Below are 15,297 nucleotides of genomic sequence, written 5' to 3'. Positions count from 1 at the left end.
TCACTTTCCACTTTCTTGCGGGTCGCTTTGCCGGGAGACTCCACACTTCAAATCCATCAATCTCCAGAGACCAGAACTTTGAATCCAGACTCCAGAACTTATAGCAGAGAGGCCTGAATCCACAAGCTGAATCCTTTTTCAGCAGGCCTCAAAATCATTTGCAAATTATTCAAACAGCCGGGCTGAGCTGTCGGATTCTGGCCTAGAACCCTGTGCCAGAAACACCCAGAACGCAGAGCTGTATCCAGAACCGCAGACCGGACCCAGACCAGATCGCTGTGAGCAGAACCAGAGAACCAGACCAGAGATCCAGAACCAGAGAACCAGTACCAGAAACCGCCCAGAAGTCCAGTCCATCCTGTTGACCAGATCCGTGACAAGGCCCATTCCTTCCAAAATTAGGAGTGAGTGCCCAGCTAGAACTGTGCAGAAACCATCTCTTAGCTTAAAATAATCTGATTCAAAACATTTGAAGCTGTCCAGAACTGCATCATAGAATCGTGTGTCCCTTCTCCGATTTTAAACCTGTAAAATTTTAATTTTGCCATTTTGAATCATTATTTAATTTCTGAAAAACTACCTTCACAAAATCGTCCGTATCTCTTGAACTGTTTCTGCTAGAAGCGAGATTTAACTTTCATTTTAAAGCTAAGATTCTAGGCTTTCCAACGAACCCAGACTTTCTATTCCTTATACTTTTTCCATATTCGCGCTCGACACACTCGGAAAAAGTGCAGCGATTTGCGATTTGGCTCAAATTTCTTCACTTGTCAAAATGGCAGCTTCTTGCTTTCCTTTGCTGAAATTCGTTTGCAACCTGACAATCATTCATAGAGTATTGCTAAAGTGATCCTGAACTAATTTGAAGTCGCTATTACCCACCCTGAATCTCTTATAGGGAATTAAAATAATTTTTAGCATATTTTTCCTTTCTTTGAATTCCACCTTTAAAGTACTTTGCCTGTGTTTAAAATCATCCCTGTTTCTCTAAGCTTGCTAGGGGGGAACTGAATTCGGATGGTACTGTGATTGTATTCCTGAAGACTGTGTGTGTTACTTCCATCTCCTTACATTGCATAGGGGGGGAGTGAATTGTCAGAGAAAAAGTAATCATATTATCTTTTGCTGAAATCATATCAAATTCTTTCTGTGTTGCATTCTGTCCCACCTTGCCTTTCAATGTACCATATAAAGCATTCTGAGCTACCTTATCCTCTATACTACTCCTAAGTAATTAAACCAGTGTGCTAGTATAACATCATCCATTGTTGATCACTCACTGTCATATATCTAAGTGTGATATCAAATATTAATTTATTATCAAAGTGGGATATATATCTATTGTTTAATTTTTCAAATAAACCTTTTTAATTTGCAACACAAACCTACTTCTTGGCTCAGTGGGGTCAGGGGGATTCTAAGAGAGGGGCGTTATACAAGGGTTCATCATCCAGATTATAACTTGTCATAAAAATATATAAATAAGGGCTTCCCTTGAGCAATCCCAGACAAGGCACTGACTTAGTGGGAATGCTTGATTGGAGTCATTAACAGAGTGGGGGCTAGTAGCCGGGGATTCTGGATTAGATCTATCACTTGTGCAGATTAATACAGTGTGCTAATTGACAGGATATATAAATTCGGTTGGATCACCACGCCGTGTTACACTGTAAAAACACCCCTCAAAGGAATGCTCTAAGGAAACGGTCTGTTTTGCAAAAGAAAATACAAACTTCTGTAAGTCAGGAAGGAAATCAATTTCCAGAATGACGACCTTGGTAGATATCAAAATAGCCAGAGAACACCTCTTACATAAGCTATTTGTGAGAGGTGAGTGGGCTCATCAGGACCAGGAGGTCTGGTTGCAGGCAATCACACCCCAGATCACTGAAACAGGGTCAGATATATGGGGAGATCAGGGTCCCTTACATGTGGCCCTGAGTGAACTATATATGGCCCCTAAGGCTAAGGATGAGCACAACAAGCTTGCCAGGGTAGCAGCATATTTATATTTACATATGGGAGCCATACAGGACAAATGTGCTGAAGGCCAAGATCTGGCAAATAGGCAACTGATGGCATTAGAGAAGGCCCAATCTGACCTGGTCTCTTCTGAGCAGAGGCTGCAGAGGAGCCAGGAGTCAGAAAATGATAGTAGGCAGTATATTATTAAAATAAAGGAGGAAATGGATATCCTGCAACAGGAAAAGTCTGACCGGGATAACAGATTTCTGGCCTTGCAGAAGGAGTACCAAGAAGGTTTGGACGCCCTACTGCAGAGCCAGAAAAAGCTGGAGCAACAACTGGACTTCAATAGGGCATGCGCAGAGCAGGTAGTCACCCTGCAAAGCCACCTAGATAGGGAGAAGACAGAGAGCAATAAACTGATTTTGAAAAACCTGGATACCCAGGCAGAGTTTGAACAAGAATGCCAGAAAGCTGGTGCCTTTCAAAGGCAGAGGGACGACCTGGTGGCACAGATGCAGGCTCTTAGTCAGGAAAGGGACACCTTAGGCCAGGAAATCTGCCAATGAAAAGAAAAAATTGAAGGAAATCACCTGGCCCTCCAGGGGCTGGGTGACCTCCAAAAAGAGCATCAGAACTTGTTAGAGCACACCAGGAGGGTGGAAGATGCTCTGGCAAGAAAGGAGCAGGTCAGTAGGGACGGGACTCAGGAAGTAACCCTCCTGCAGCAAAGACTGGCCCAGTATTCCAGGACCAACCAGGAAGCGCAGAGAGAAAATGAGTCTCTCTGTCAGCACAATGATAGGCTCCAGCAACTGGTAGCCATGCAGGAGAGACTGATAGAGTCTAGTAAGGCCTTAACTGAGGAACTGAAAGCGCAGGCTCTTGCATTGCAACAGGGAGCAGGGGCTGACAGAGATGAAGTTTGCTGGGAAAGGGAAACACCTGAGCATAACCTCAGGAGCCCTAGTACCAGAGGCCTTCATCTCTCCCACTCCTTGGACTCTGCCACTCCCATGTCCCCTGGCGCATATGGGCACAGGGCCACAGGGAGGGCAGATTACTATCCAGCCAAATGTATGGGGTTCATAGGCCAGTACCTCCCAGGAATGGATGGGCGGGCATCCGGGTATGGGCACCTAAGCACAGTGCAATTGAGTGGGGAACCCCAGGAGAGTAGGCCCACTAAGGGCATCCTGAAAACCTCCGCCCAGTTAGGTCAGTGGGGGGGGTACCCATCAAATCCTGGAAGCAAGGAGGGATCTGAAGACTCCTCTGAGCGGCCCAGGACACATGAGACCAGGTCCCCACATTCTGCCAGCCATTCCCAGGCTCGCAGAATCCGGGAAAACCTGGAAGATCAGACGGGCACCTCTGGGAGCAGTGCCTCTGAGTCAGTGGATGAGTGGACCAGGGTTACCCGAACCAAAAAGGCCAATAAGGCAAAAAGGGCCTTGCTTAAGGACCCCTTAAAGCAGATCAAGGCAATAAGGAGTGTCATCACCCCTTATCACAAGAACGCCAAGTATTCTGTTTGGGAACACTTGGAGCTCTTTGAGCAAATGATGGAGACTTTCCATTTGAAGGACAGCAATAGCTGCATCCAGTACGTCAAATAGACATTCTCCCCAGAATACTCCAGTTTCTTTGCGGGGCTGGAGGACCAAAATCATTCAAGATGGTCCACCTACAGGGCGGCCATCTTGAAATATTTTTCTGTTCACCGGAATCCCCAAGAGGCTCGCAAAGCAGCCTACAATTTGCAATGTGGGGAGGATCAGGCCCCACAAGAATTTGTGCAAGAATTGAAGTGTGCCTTTGCTCAGACCTCCAGAAGGGTGCGCACGGACAGCAGAGAATTCATCAACACATTTTTCCATGCTCTTTCCAAAAACATAATAACCCAGCTCGTGAGAGATTTTCACGAGAAAAGATCTTTAGACTGGGTCATTGAGCAAGCCACCTGAATCTATGAGGTGCAGAAACCAGTGGAAAATAAGAATCAGCCCAAAAACCCCAAAACCAACAGCACCCCTGCTGCTGCCAAGGTGGCAGAGGTAAAGGTTGTCCCCGTTTTAGATTTGGAGATGGGGGGCCTAAAAACCTGCCTGCACCAAATAATTCTAAGCGCAGAAGGCCCTCGGGCCAGTCACAGACAGGGAGTCGAGGAGGTAGTCCCACAAATGGGGTCCCTCGCTCCCCTGACTATGTAAGTCCCCGCCATAAGGGAAACAGTCCAATCCTGGGTTATGTGTGGACTCCTCCGGCCCAAGGGGGGGGGTCCAACCACACGCTCAACCCAGGGAAATTCCCTCCACACTTCCCCCAGGAGGGCAGAAATTCACCAAATCCTGGGCAGAACTTGTTCCCCAGGTATCCACCCAACTTCCAGCCCCAAAATCATCCATCTTTCTTTCCCCAATTCCCTGAGCCCAGACAACCTAATCCGGGAGAGGGGAGGCCAAGGGTGGAGGGGTACCCAAATCTTCCCAATCCGGGGTACTACCAGAGAAGGGATAGCTACCCTTCCCGTAATCAGCACAGGGGAGAAAACAGAACCCTGTATCAGCCTGAGCGGGTTTCACAGTTAGAGCGCCAGGTCCAAAATATGGCACGGGATCTGGGTCACATACTGAGGGCTCAACAGAACCCTCAGATGAGCATGCCACCGCAGAATGCCCCAAACTCTGGGCCTGGTGCTCCAGAACAATGACGGGGGCAGCACCCCGATAACCCACCGGTTCCCAGGGAGGAGGCACAAGGGGAAGGGGGTGTAAAGCCTTGGAGGAAGCTTCCTTCCCCACTTGTAAACAGCCCCTGGAAACCCAGGAACCGGAAACAAAATCTCCTACCCCTGAAAGTCTGCCACCCAAGGAGCAAAGAGGAGGTAGGAGAAACAAAGGACCCAAACAGACCCATTTTGTGGAGGAGGTACAGGTCTTCTAATTTGAGGGGGAGGGATCCTCAGAGGATCCTGGGAAAAGGATCTTCTCCTTCAGAGATGGGGGAACTCCTCCCAAGGAAAAATGGGTCCCAAGGGATTCCAACCCAGACTGGGTAGATGTGGGGATTGAGCTGTCCCCGCCCATCATTCTATCCCAGAACCAACAATACCGAAAACCCCTGGTTCAAACTCATCCTGGTGACTGCCTCCAAAAAGGGGGGGCGGCCCAGAACCGGAATCAGGGGAACCTAAAACCGCATCCATAGACTGGGTAGATGTGGGGATTGAGCTGTCGCCGCCCATCATTCTATCCCAGAACCAACAATACCAAAATCCTATGGGTCAAACCCATCCTGATGTCTGCCTCCAAAAAGGGGGGGGCGGCCCAGAACCGGAACCAGGGGAACCCAAAACCATATCCAGTCGCAAACTTTTTCTTTCAGATTTCCATGACTCTCCACAGAATTCTGCCCAAATCTCTTCTCTCGCAATGTCCAAAACTAGAAAATTAGCCCACCAGTTGTCCAAAAATGTGCATTATCTGTGCCCCCTTGAGGAGAAGGAGGGAAGATACTATGCCCCGGTAGAAGTACAGGGGCAGGGTACACTTTCGGCACTGGTGGACACTGGATCCCAAGCTACCCTTCTGTCCAAAAGGGCCTTTGATGAACTAAATGCAGGAAGGGGGGAGAATTACCAAATTCCTCTCACCTCTCTTCCTGGACAACTCCAGAACTTTGACGGGAAGGAAATTCCCGTCGAGGGGACTGCAGATTTGGACATCAAAATTGGGCGACAGAAGGTGAAACACCAGGTCATAGTAGTGACTCCAGAGGGCACCCCTTGTTTACTAGGGAATGACCTCCTGAGAAGGTTGTTACCCCTAATAGATTGCGTAAACAAGGTCCTCTGAACCCAGACTACCCGACCAATAAAATTAAAACAGAGTGTCAACCATGTTAGTTTAAATGGCACGTGCCACATGGTTGAACAAAAATCTAACCAAGTAGAATTTCACTTCCAGAGCAACCAAATTTCATATGTGACAGTAATAGCAGTAGGACAACAGAATGGTGATGGGGGGTCCTCTCTATTTCTGAAAATCAACCTTCCTTCCAGTTTAAGGTGGTATTCCACACTGGAAGGAAACACTCTGAAATTCTTTACTAATCCACAATCAGACATTCCCACTCCGATAGTCCAGAGAGATGTGAAATCAGCTCAGAGCCTGGCTGATATTCAGCAGATTGGAGAGCAGTTGTTCATCCCAGTTCAGTTAAATGATGGGAAGGACTCTGTTCTCACCTGAGTGGGTGTGAACAACGGTAAGAGCTTCATCAGCGAAGCTATGTTCTGCCAACTCCCAAAAGATCCAGCCGTTCCCGCATTCAAACTGATAGACACATGGGAAATGGACCTGGAAGCACCTAATTCCAAACATCTCCTGCCAAGCAGGTGTATGCTCAAAATCTCTATTGGCAACAAGAGCATAGTCCATAATTGTTGGGTCGTGCAAGACGTCACTGCCGCCTTTTACTTAGGCAGTGACATTCTCAATCGCTTTGCCATTAGTTTGGACCTAATAAACTTCAAAGCTTGGTCCCGATTAGCGGATAATCACATGGGCTTTGATGATCCAGAAAAAGCATTTAGGTCAGCTCAATTGCTACCTTATGCAGTTGAAATTCAGATTAAGGAGGACGCCACCATCCCAGAAAGGACCCGACAATTCTCCCTGGAAGTGAAAGTTAAGAGGACAAAAATTGAAAAACCCTGATGCTTATATTCATCTAAATGCTTCCCGCCAACAGCAAGGGTTAGGTGTAAACCCAACACCATTAGTCAACATAGAACATGACACCATTCCAATAGAGGTGGATAACAGCGACTTAAAGAGTATTACTCTAGCCGCGGGCACCATAATTGGAATGGCGGTTGATGACCGGCATTTCTCCATTGATTTAGGAAATGAACTGTTAGGACCAATCCCCAAGGACTGTTTTGACAGTGACAGTGATGACAAAACAACACCAGACAGAATCTTTACCCGGCATGGGGAGAACTTCCTGGTGTACACTTCTTGCCCTTATGGTAAGGAAGATGTGACTTGTGACTTCAGAGGGGATGAGGTGATTTTACATGTCCATGAGGGCTGCCTTTCCCTCCTGAAGACTCCGGTCCAAATCAGCACTCTGACCAGGGACTTCTCCACCCAGCTGGAGGAGGCCGCTGAGATAGCAAAACCAGAAGTCTTTCCAGGCTTCAGGCAGATGGTGGAAGAGAGAGTCAATCTAGCTGATGCCTGTGTGACTCTGGAACAGAAGCAAAAGTTGAAACAGGTTTTCTTGGATTTCCAAGTTCTCTTTGCGGTAGACTCATATGACTGTGGTCGCAACGACATCCACACAACAACAATTCCCATGGACCCTGGCATGACTCCAGTGTTTGTGAAGCAATATTGCTTGCTCTTGCATCCATGGAGTCCCTTACTGAAATAATTAAGAACCTTGAGTCCCGTGGAATAATCCGTCCAGTACACAGCACCTTCAATAATCCGGTGCTGGGAATATTGAAGCCAAACGGCCAGTGGAGACTCTGTGCCGACCTTAGGGAGCTCAACAAACGGGTCCATACTTCCCGATGGCCTCTGCCCTACATTGACCAAGGGCTGGCCCAGATTCAGGGGTCACAGGTTTTCACTGCAATAGACCTGACCAATGGATACTGGACCGTGCCTGTCAGTAGGGAGGACCAATACAAACCGGTTTTACCTTTGGGGGCCAGCAGTACACATGGACCCGGACTCCCTTCGGATACCTCAACTCCGGCAATGAGTTCAACATTTTCCTACATAAGGTCATGCCCGACCTGGGTGCGAGGGGTAACCTGGCTTATGTAGATGATGTCCTCATCAAAAGTTCATCTGTGGAATAACACATAGCGGAGATCCGTTATGTTCTGACACAGAGGGCCGCCGGAGCAAAACTTTCCATTCAGAAAGCACAGTGGTGTAGAACCCGTGTTAATTTCTTGGGGCATGAGATTACTCCTCGGAGTCTCTGTCCCCAGGAAAAGAAAGTGGAAGCACTTCAGAAACTGAAAGTCCCCACAACTCTGCGGGAACTAAGGAGCCTCCTTGGACTGACTAATTACGGCAGAAAGTTCATTGAGGGCTACGCAGAGATCACCAGACCCCTGATTCATCTCTTGAAGGGGGCGGTGAAGTGGGAATGGGGTCCAGAATAATCTGAGGCAGTAAGACAACTCCGAAGAAGCCTCTCACAAGCGCCTTGCCTAGCTGACCCTGTCAGAAACAAGGAGTTCTTCCTGGAGACAGGGTTCTCTAATACGTGCTTGATGGCAGTATAATACCAAAAGCATGACAAGGTCAATAAAGTAATCTCCTATGTGAGCAAAACTTTATCCTCTGTGGAGGAAAAATTCAACGATTGTGAGAAGGCACTCCTGGCAACGGTGCGGGACTTGAAGAATTACCGCCCGTTCATCCAGGGGGGAATACATCATAGTGGAGACTCCACACCAGCCTCTGCAATATCTCCAAAGTGACAGAATCCGAGCCGGAAATGTGAGTAATTCCCGAATTACTTCCTGGATTCTGTCAATGCAAGGCTTTCCTGTGGAGGTCAGATATGGCCAAAACAAGAAGAGTCCCCTCGCGCAAGGTCTGGCTGACTTGCATGATTGTGCCAGAGAAAACTGTCTCGAGGACGAAAGTCTAAAAATCAAGAACAACATGGAGGCATACCTTAATTCCCCACACAAAGTCTTTGAAGAAGACAAGTGTGAGGGAATGCTCACTGTCTATGTGGATGGATGCTCTTACCATGTTGACAACAACGGGGAAAAAGAACTGGTGACTGGAGTAGGGAATGCATGGGTGAAGGGGTCCCCAGAACCCTCCGCTGGGTACAAAATTGGTCCCCGAAGTAGTCAGGTGGCAGAGTTGATGGCTGTGCATCAAGCCATCCTCACTGCTGTCCAACATCAACTCCAGGAACTGGTCATAATCACCGATTCGGATTAGGTATGGAACGGGTTCGTGGAGCACCTGGTTAATTGGAAAACCAGAGGCATGTTATGTGCTAATAACAAACCCTTGAAACATGGGAAGTTAATCCAAAATATTGATGATCTGGTCACCTTGAATGGGATGACCATCTACTGGAAGAAGATCAAGGGTCATTCCAAAGTAGAGGGACCAGACAAAACTGGAAATGACTTAGCTGATCAGCGGGCCAAAACCGGGGCCACCCAAGGGGATCTAATAGAGATTGAGTCCCTGTTGGGGGAAATCCAGGTCACTGCTATCACTAGGTCCCAGACAAATGCTCACAATGATCTTTCAACTGCACAATGGAGTAAGGAGACCCCAGATGCTCATTTGATTACGGCTCAAAAGGGGGATCCAATAATTGGTAAGTTTTACCAACACATTGAGGACCCTGAGAACTTCCCCCTGACGGATACGGATTACATTTGGAAAGAGGACCTTAGAGTGTTGATGAAATGTCCAAAGATGTTCCGAATATAAGACAGTTTGTTGGTAAGGAAATCCCAAGCTGGCCATGATCAGTGGGTGGCTCCTACACATTCCGAAGCCTGATGTTAAGTCACGCCCATGATGCGGCCACAGCCGGTCATAGGGGGTTTCACACAACACTGGAGATCTTAAGAGAGGTTGCATACTGGCCACACATGGGGCAGGACCTCGACCAATACTTGTAGGGGTGTCTGGTGTGTGCACAATTTCAGCCATCATCCCTCACACACTGTGCGACTCTCCAAGAGAGGGGGATGACACTGCCATGGTCAGATTTGCAAATCAACTTCGCAGGCCCTGTGATTCGCTTGTCTAGGGGAAACAAGTACATGTTGACAGTCACATGCTTGTTTACCAAGTGGGTGGAATGTCTCCCGGCCCTAAACTGCAAGGCAGAAACAGCAGCTGCCCTGATAATTAACCACATCTTTTCCCGTTTTGGTCTACCTCAAAGGATTGAGTCAGACAGAGGTAGCCATTTTACCAGCAAAGTAATGACTAAGATGTGGGAGATACTGGGGGTCAAAAGGAAGCTACACATTGCTTACCGACCAGCTTCTTCTGGGGCACTATAACCAAACCATTGTGAGCATCTTAAAATAGTTTGTGGCAGATTCTGGGTCAAGTTGGGATATCCGATTACCTCTGGTCCTAATGGCCATCAGATCTACCCCTTCATCTGCAACCAAAATGTCATCATTTGAGTTGATTACTGGATGCAAGATGGTACTTCCCCAGCATTTGCTCTACAGGACCCAAGAGCAGACGTTGATCAATGCCTCCACAACTCATGAGTTGTGGAGAATTTGAGGAAACACCTCCAACATGCTTTTGCCTATGCTCAGCGGAATCTAGAAAGATCAGCTCAGCATGAAAACCCATTACGACCTGAAGACAACCCGGAAGGAATATAATGTGGGAGACCGGGTCTATCTATACAATTTCCAAAGGAACCAGGCCAAACAGCGAAAATGTTTGCCTACATGGAAGGGACCCTTTGAAATTATAGACAAGATCTCCCCAGTTGCATACAAGATCCGCATCCCCAAAGGTAGTTTGGCGGAAGGGGAAGACAAGTGGGTCCATATAAATCAGCTAAAGTGTTGCCATCCCAGCACACTCTGCAGCAACTGGAGGAATCCTCTATAATCCCAGAGGGGGCCGCTCCAGAGTAATTCAGTTCCAACCCTAAAATATCCTGCATATAGTCTCTAAAATATCATGATTCTGGTATGAAAATGTTTCCTGTTATATCTTGTTTTTCAAAATAAGACTGCAAAATGTATCCGGATGTATAAAATGTACATGATCGCCACACCATTAATAGTGGTGGAAAAATGTCTAGGAATGTGTATTGCCACTTTGCTTTATCATCCTAGGAGAGATGAAACCATGGAGACTGACCAAGGAGTACGACCCGGAGACTGGGAGCAAAGATCCGAGGGGCCCGGGGTACCGCCCAATATTCCCATCAGGACAGGCGAGGAGAACCGATCGATCCAACCGGATGGAGGAAAAGATGCTGAACTGTGCCATCTGCGGATTGGAAGAAGATGATGCAGACATTACAGCGGGTGGAACAAAACAACCTTTGCACCCGACTCCCACTCGACTCGAAATCAAAGCGCAGTCGGGCGCGGGGGCTTGTTGGGTGTCCTGACCCACGCTGCAACATTTGGTGCTGTGGGCTTAGGAAATCCAAGAGGGCGGAAAAGCCCACATTTGCGGCATAATCCTGGAGAACCGTGCAGTTTTGCGCACAGCAAAATGGTCCTCTGACCTGCCACCCACCAGTGCAAAGAAAGATGGTTCTGTTCAAAACCCGTTTTTATTAATGTCAAAAATTGCTAAGATCATGGGCCCGGAACCACCAAACAAAAAATCCAACTATGGTTGAGTGTTTTACTTTACTCTACTAGAGATCCACATCAATGGCATGTCAAGCAAGGATCATATACTATCAAGTAAAAACCTTTCCTTTTGATATGTATTAATTCAAGACAGCTGTCAAAAATAGGTGCAGTACCGGCATTGGACACTGACCGGCGCTGGCGCTCTATAAATCCTGACAGGAGAGCTGTCTTGCAGAACTGTGCAGTGAACAGAAGGGGGTCTTATGTAATTAAAAGTTCAAAAGACATGCCTTTCCTGAGAACTCTTAACATCCCAGAGACCCAAACCAGGAGGCAGGACATCACATGGCCCTGTTAATTGAGAGGGAGGGGTTTCTTCTCCAGCCGGCAGGACCCAACACAATAGTCTCTTTCAATTGAATGGGATATGCTGATTTGGCTGTGGACTGTAAACAGAGCTCTGCCTGGAAGAAGAGACATGTGATCCCTGACTCACCCAGTTCCTAGGGGCGGGCCAGACACTTTTTGTGAATTGAAGGCAAATATATGTTTTATAAAAACACTGATAACTAATTGCAACCAGATGAAAGGAATGTACAATTTGGAGACCCTTAAAATGGAATATGTACCTACAATTTGAGTCTAAACTCAATTCCGTACGATGTTCTGGGACCAAACCCCACAATTTATTCATGTTGCAGACACTGGGTTTAAGCTAGAGACATGGAAATTTACTGGAATATGTGTAGAGAGACAGGGTACCTCTGTGTAAATTTGGGTAAAAGTCCAATATTGGGAAATCAACCAAAAAGCGCAAAATGTTGTTATTTCTTAATCCAAGCTCTTAGAAACATCAGAGTTGGAACAGAGACTACCTTATGTGATATATGATGTGTATATGTAATGTCAACCAGGGGAGTGTTCTTTCTGTATGCCATAAAGATGACTCTCTCTGACTCACTGCTCCCTTCTCAAATCAGGTCAAAGAGAAATCCTTGACCTATCAAATCGTGAGTGGGTTGGGCACAGAAAGTTAGCATCCACACCCATTTTCAAAAGACATAAAAGGAACACCAAAACCCAGGTAGGGATTCATTCACTTTCCACTTTCTTGCGGGACGCTTTGCCGGGAGACTCCAGACTTCAAATCCATCAATCTCCAGAGACCAGAACTTTGAATCCAAACTCCAGAACTTGTAGCAGAGAGGCCTGAATCCACAAGCTGAATCCTTTTTCAGCAGGCCTCAAAATCATTTGCAAATTATTGAAACAGCCGGGCTGAGCTGTCGGATTCTGGCCTAGAACCCTGTGCCAGAAACACCCAGAAAGCAGAACTGTATCCAGAACCGCAGACTGGACCCAGACCAGATCGCTGTGAGCAGAACCAGAGATCCAGACCAGAGATCCAGAACCAGAGAACCAGTACCAGAAACCGCCCAGAAGTCCAGTCCATCCTGTTGACCAGATCCGTGACGAGGCCCATTCCTTCCAAAATTAGGGGTGAGTACCCAGCTAGAACTGTGCAGAACCCATATCTTAGCTTAAAATAATCTGATTCAAAACATTTGAAGCTGTCCAGAACTGCATCATAGAATCGTGTGTCCCTTCTCCGATTTTACACCTGTAAAAGTGTCATTCTGCCATTTTGAATCATTATTTCATTTCTGAAAAACGACCTTCACAAAATCGTCCATATCTCTTGAACCGTTTGTGCTAGAAGCGAGATTTAACTTTCATTTTAAAGCTAAGATTCTAGGCTTTCCAACGATCCCAGACTTTCAATTCATTATACTTTTTCCATAATCGTGCTCGACACACTCGGAAAAAGTGCAGCGATTTGAGATTTGGTTCAAATTTCTTCACTTGTCAAAATAGCAGCTTCTTGCTTTCCTTTGCTGAAATTCGTTTGCAACCTGACAATCATTCATAGAGCATTGCTAAAGTGATCCTGAACTAATTTGAAGTATCTATCACCCACCCTGAATCTCTTATAGGGAATTAAAATCATTTTTAGCATATTTTTCCCTTCTTTGCATACCACCTTTAAAGTACTTTGCCTGTGTTTAAAATCATCCCTGTTTCTTTAAGCTTGCTAGGGGGGAACTGAATTTGTATGGTACTGTGATTGTATTCCTGAAGACTCTGTGTGTTACTTCCATCTCCTTACATTGCATAGGGGGGGAGTGAATTGTCAGAGAAAAAGTAATCATATTATCTTTTGCTGAAATCATATCAAATTATTTCTGTGTTGCATTCTGCCCCACCTTGCATTTCCTTGTACCATATAAAGCATTCTCAGCTACCTTATCCTCTAAACTACTCCTAAGTAATTAAACCAGTGTGCTAGTATAACATCATCCATTGTTGATCACTCACTGTCATATGTCTAAGTGTGATATCAAATATTAATTTATTATCAAAGTGTGATATATATCTATTGTTTAATTTTTCAAATAAACCTTTTTAATTTGCAACACAACCTACTTCTTGGCTCAGTGGGGTCAGGGGGATTCTAATAGAGGGGCATTGTACAAGGGTTCATCATCCAGATTATAACTTTTCATAAAAATATATAAATAAGGGCTTCCCTTGAGCAATCCCAGACAAGGCACTGACTTAGTGGGAATGCTTGATTGGAGTCATTAACAACTTGCATATAAACTGTGTCTGCATTCAAATGTCATGTGGCACCATCTGTATATGCACACTGATAGCAAGTTGACATCCGCTCATTTGGCTACGTGGCCTACAGGCGCTGTCTTTCACACCAACTTCAAGTACGCCCATAACAAGTATGCCTGCATTCACTAGTCATGTTGAAACATTCATATCTGCAACCTTACCCACACTAAACACACATACACTAACATGCTTATCATTTCTGCATTGCTGGGAAAGTTCATTCACAGAAATCACATCTGCATGTACTACATAGCTTTACCTCACACACCAATCGTATCCAAGTCATTCCTACAGAAGACATTTCAGTCACACCAAACATGACATTAGTTCAGTAAAAGAAATAAAGGCAGGGCGGTACGAGATACACAAGACACCGCTGCCATATAGATGGTGTCCAAGTACCATTTTCATGACACTTAGACCTCAATGGAGAGAGCCAAAGTGGCGTGTACTAATTTCGAAAGACACTGGGGAGTGGAGGGAACCAGAATGGTGTTCCTATCTTCTCCAACACACCCCTCGAGTAGAGGGAGCGGACTGGCGTTTCTTTGCAGGGCAATCCTCAGGTGGAAGGAACTAGAATCTCATTCCTTTCCAATGTACGCCTGAAGCAGAGGGAGCTTCACTGATGTTTCTTTTTGAGACATGCCTCAAGTGGTGCGAGCTCCACTAGCATTACTTGCCAAGACACCCCAAAGGGGATTGAACCACAGTGGTATTCCCTTCTTCTCCAAGGACCGTCTCAAGTGGAGGGAGCTGGAGTGGCATTCCTTACCAAGATACGCCTCAAGTGGAAGAAGCCTGAATTGCATTCCTTTGCAAGTTACACCTCGCTCAGAGAGAGCTAGACTGACCTTTCCTTCTAAGTCAGGCCTCAAGTGAAAGGTACCGGAGTGGTGTGCCTTTCTAAGGGAGGCCGGTAGTGGAGGGAGCAGGACAAGCATTGCTTGCCAAGGCACGCCAAAGGGGAGTGCTCCAGAATGGTGTTCCTTTCTTGTGTAAGGCACTCCTCCAGTGGAGGGAGCAGGACTGACGTTTTTTTGGAAGGCAAGCCTCAAGTGGAAGGAGCCAGAATCAAATTCCTTTCCAATGTACGCCTGAATCGGAGGGCGCTTCACTGACGTTTATTTCTAAGGCAGGCCTCAAGTGGAGCGAGCTGCACTAGCATGCCTTGCCGAGACTCCCCAAAGGGGAGTGAACCAGAGTGGTGTTCCCTTCTTCTCCAAGGCTCGCCTCAAGTGGAGGGAGCTGAAGTGGCATTCCTTTACAAGATACGCCTCAAGTGCAAGGGA

The sequence above is a fragment of the Ambystoma mexicanum genome, chromosome 12 (assembly GCF_040938575.1).
Source record: "Ambystoma mexicanum isolate Mex_15411 chromosome 12, UKY_AmexF1_1, whole genome shotgun sequence".
Classification (NCBI taxonomy): domain Eukaryota; kingdom Metazoa; phylum Chordata; class Amphibia; order Caudata; family Ambystomatidae; genus Ambystoma; species Ambystoma mexicanum.
This window is presented reverse-complemented; position numbering follows the sequence as displayed.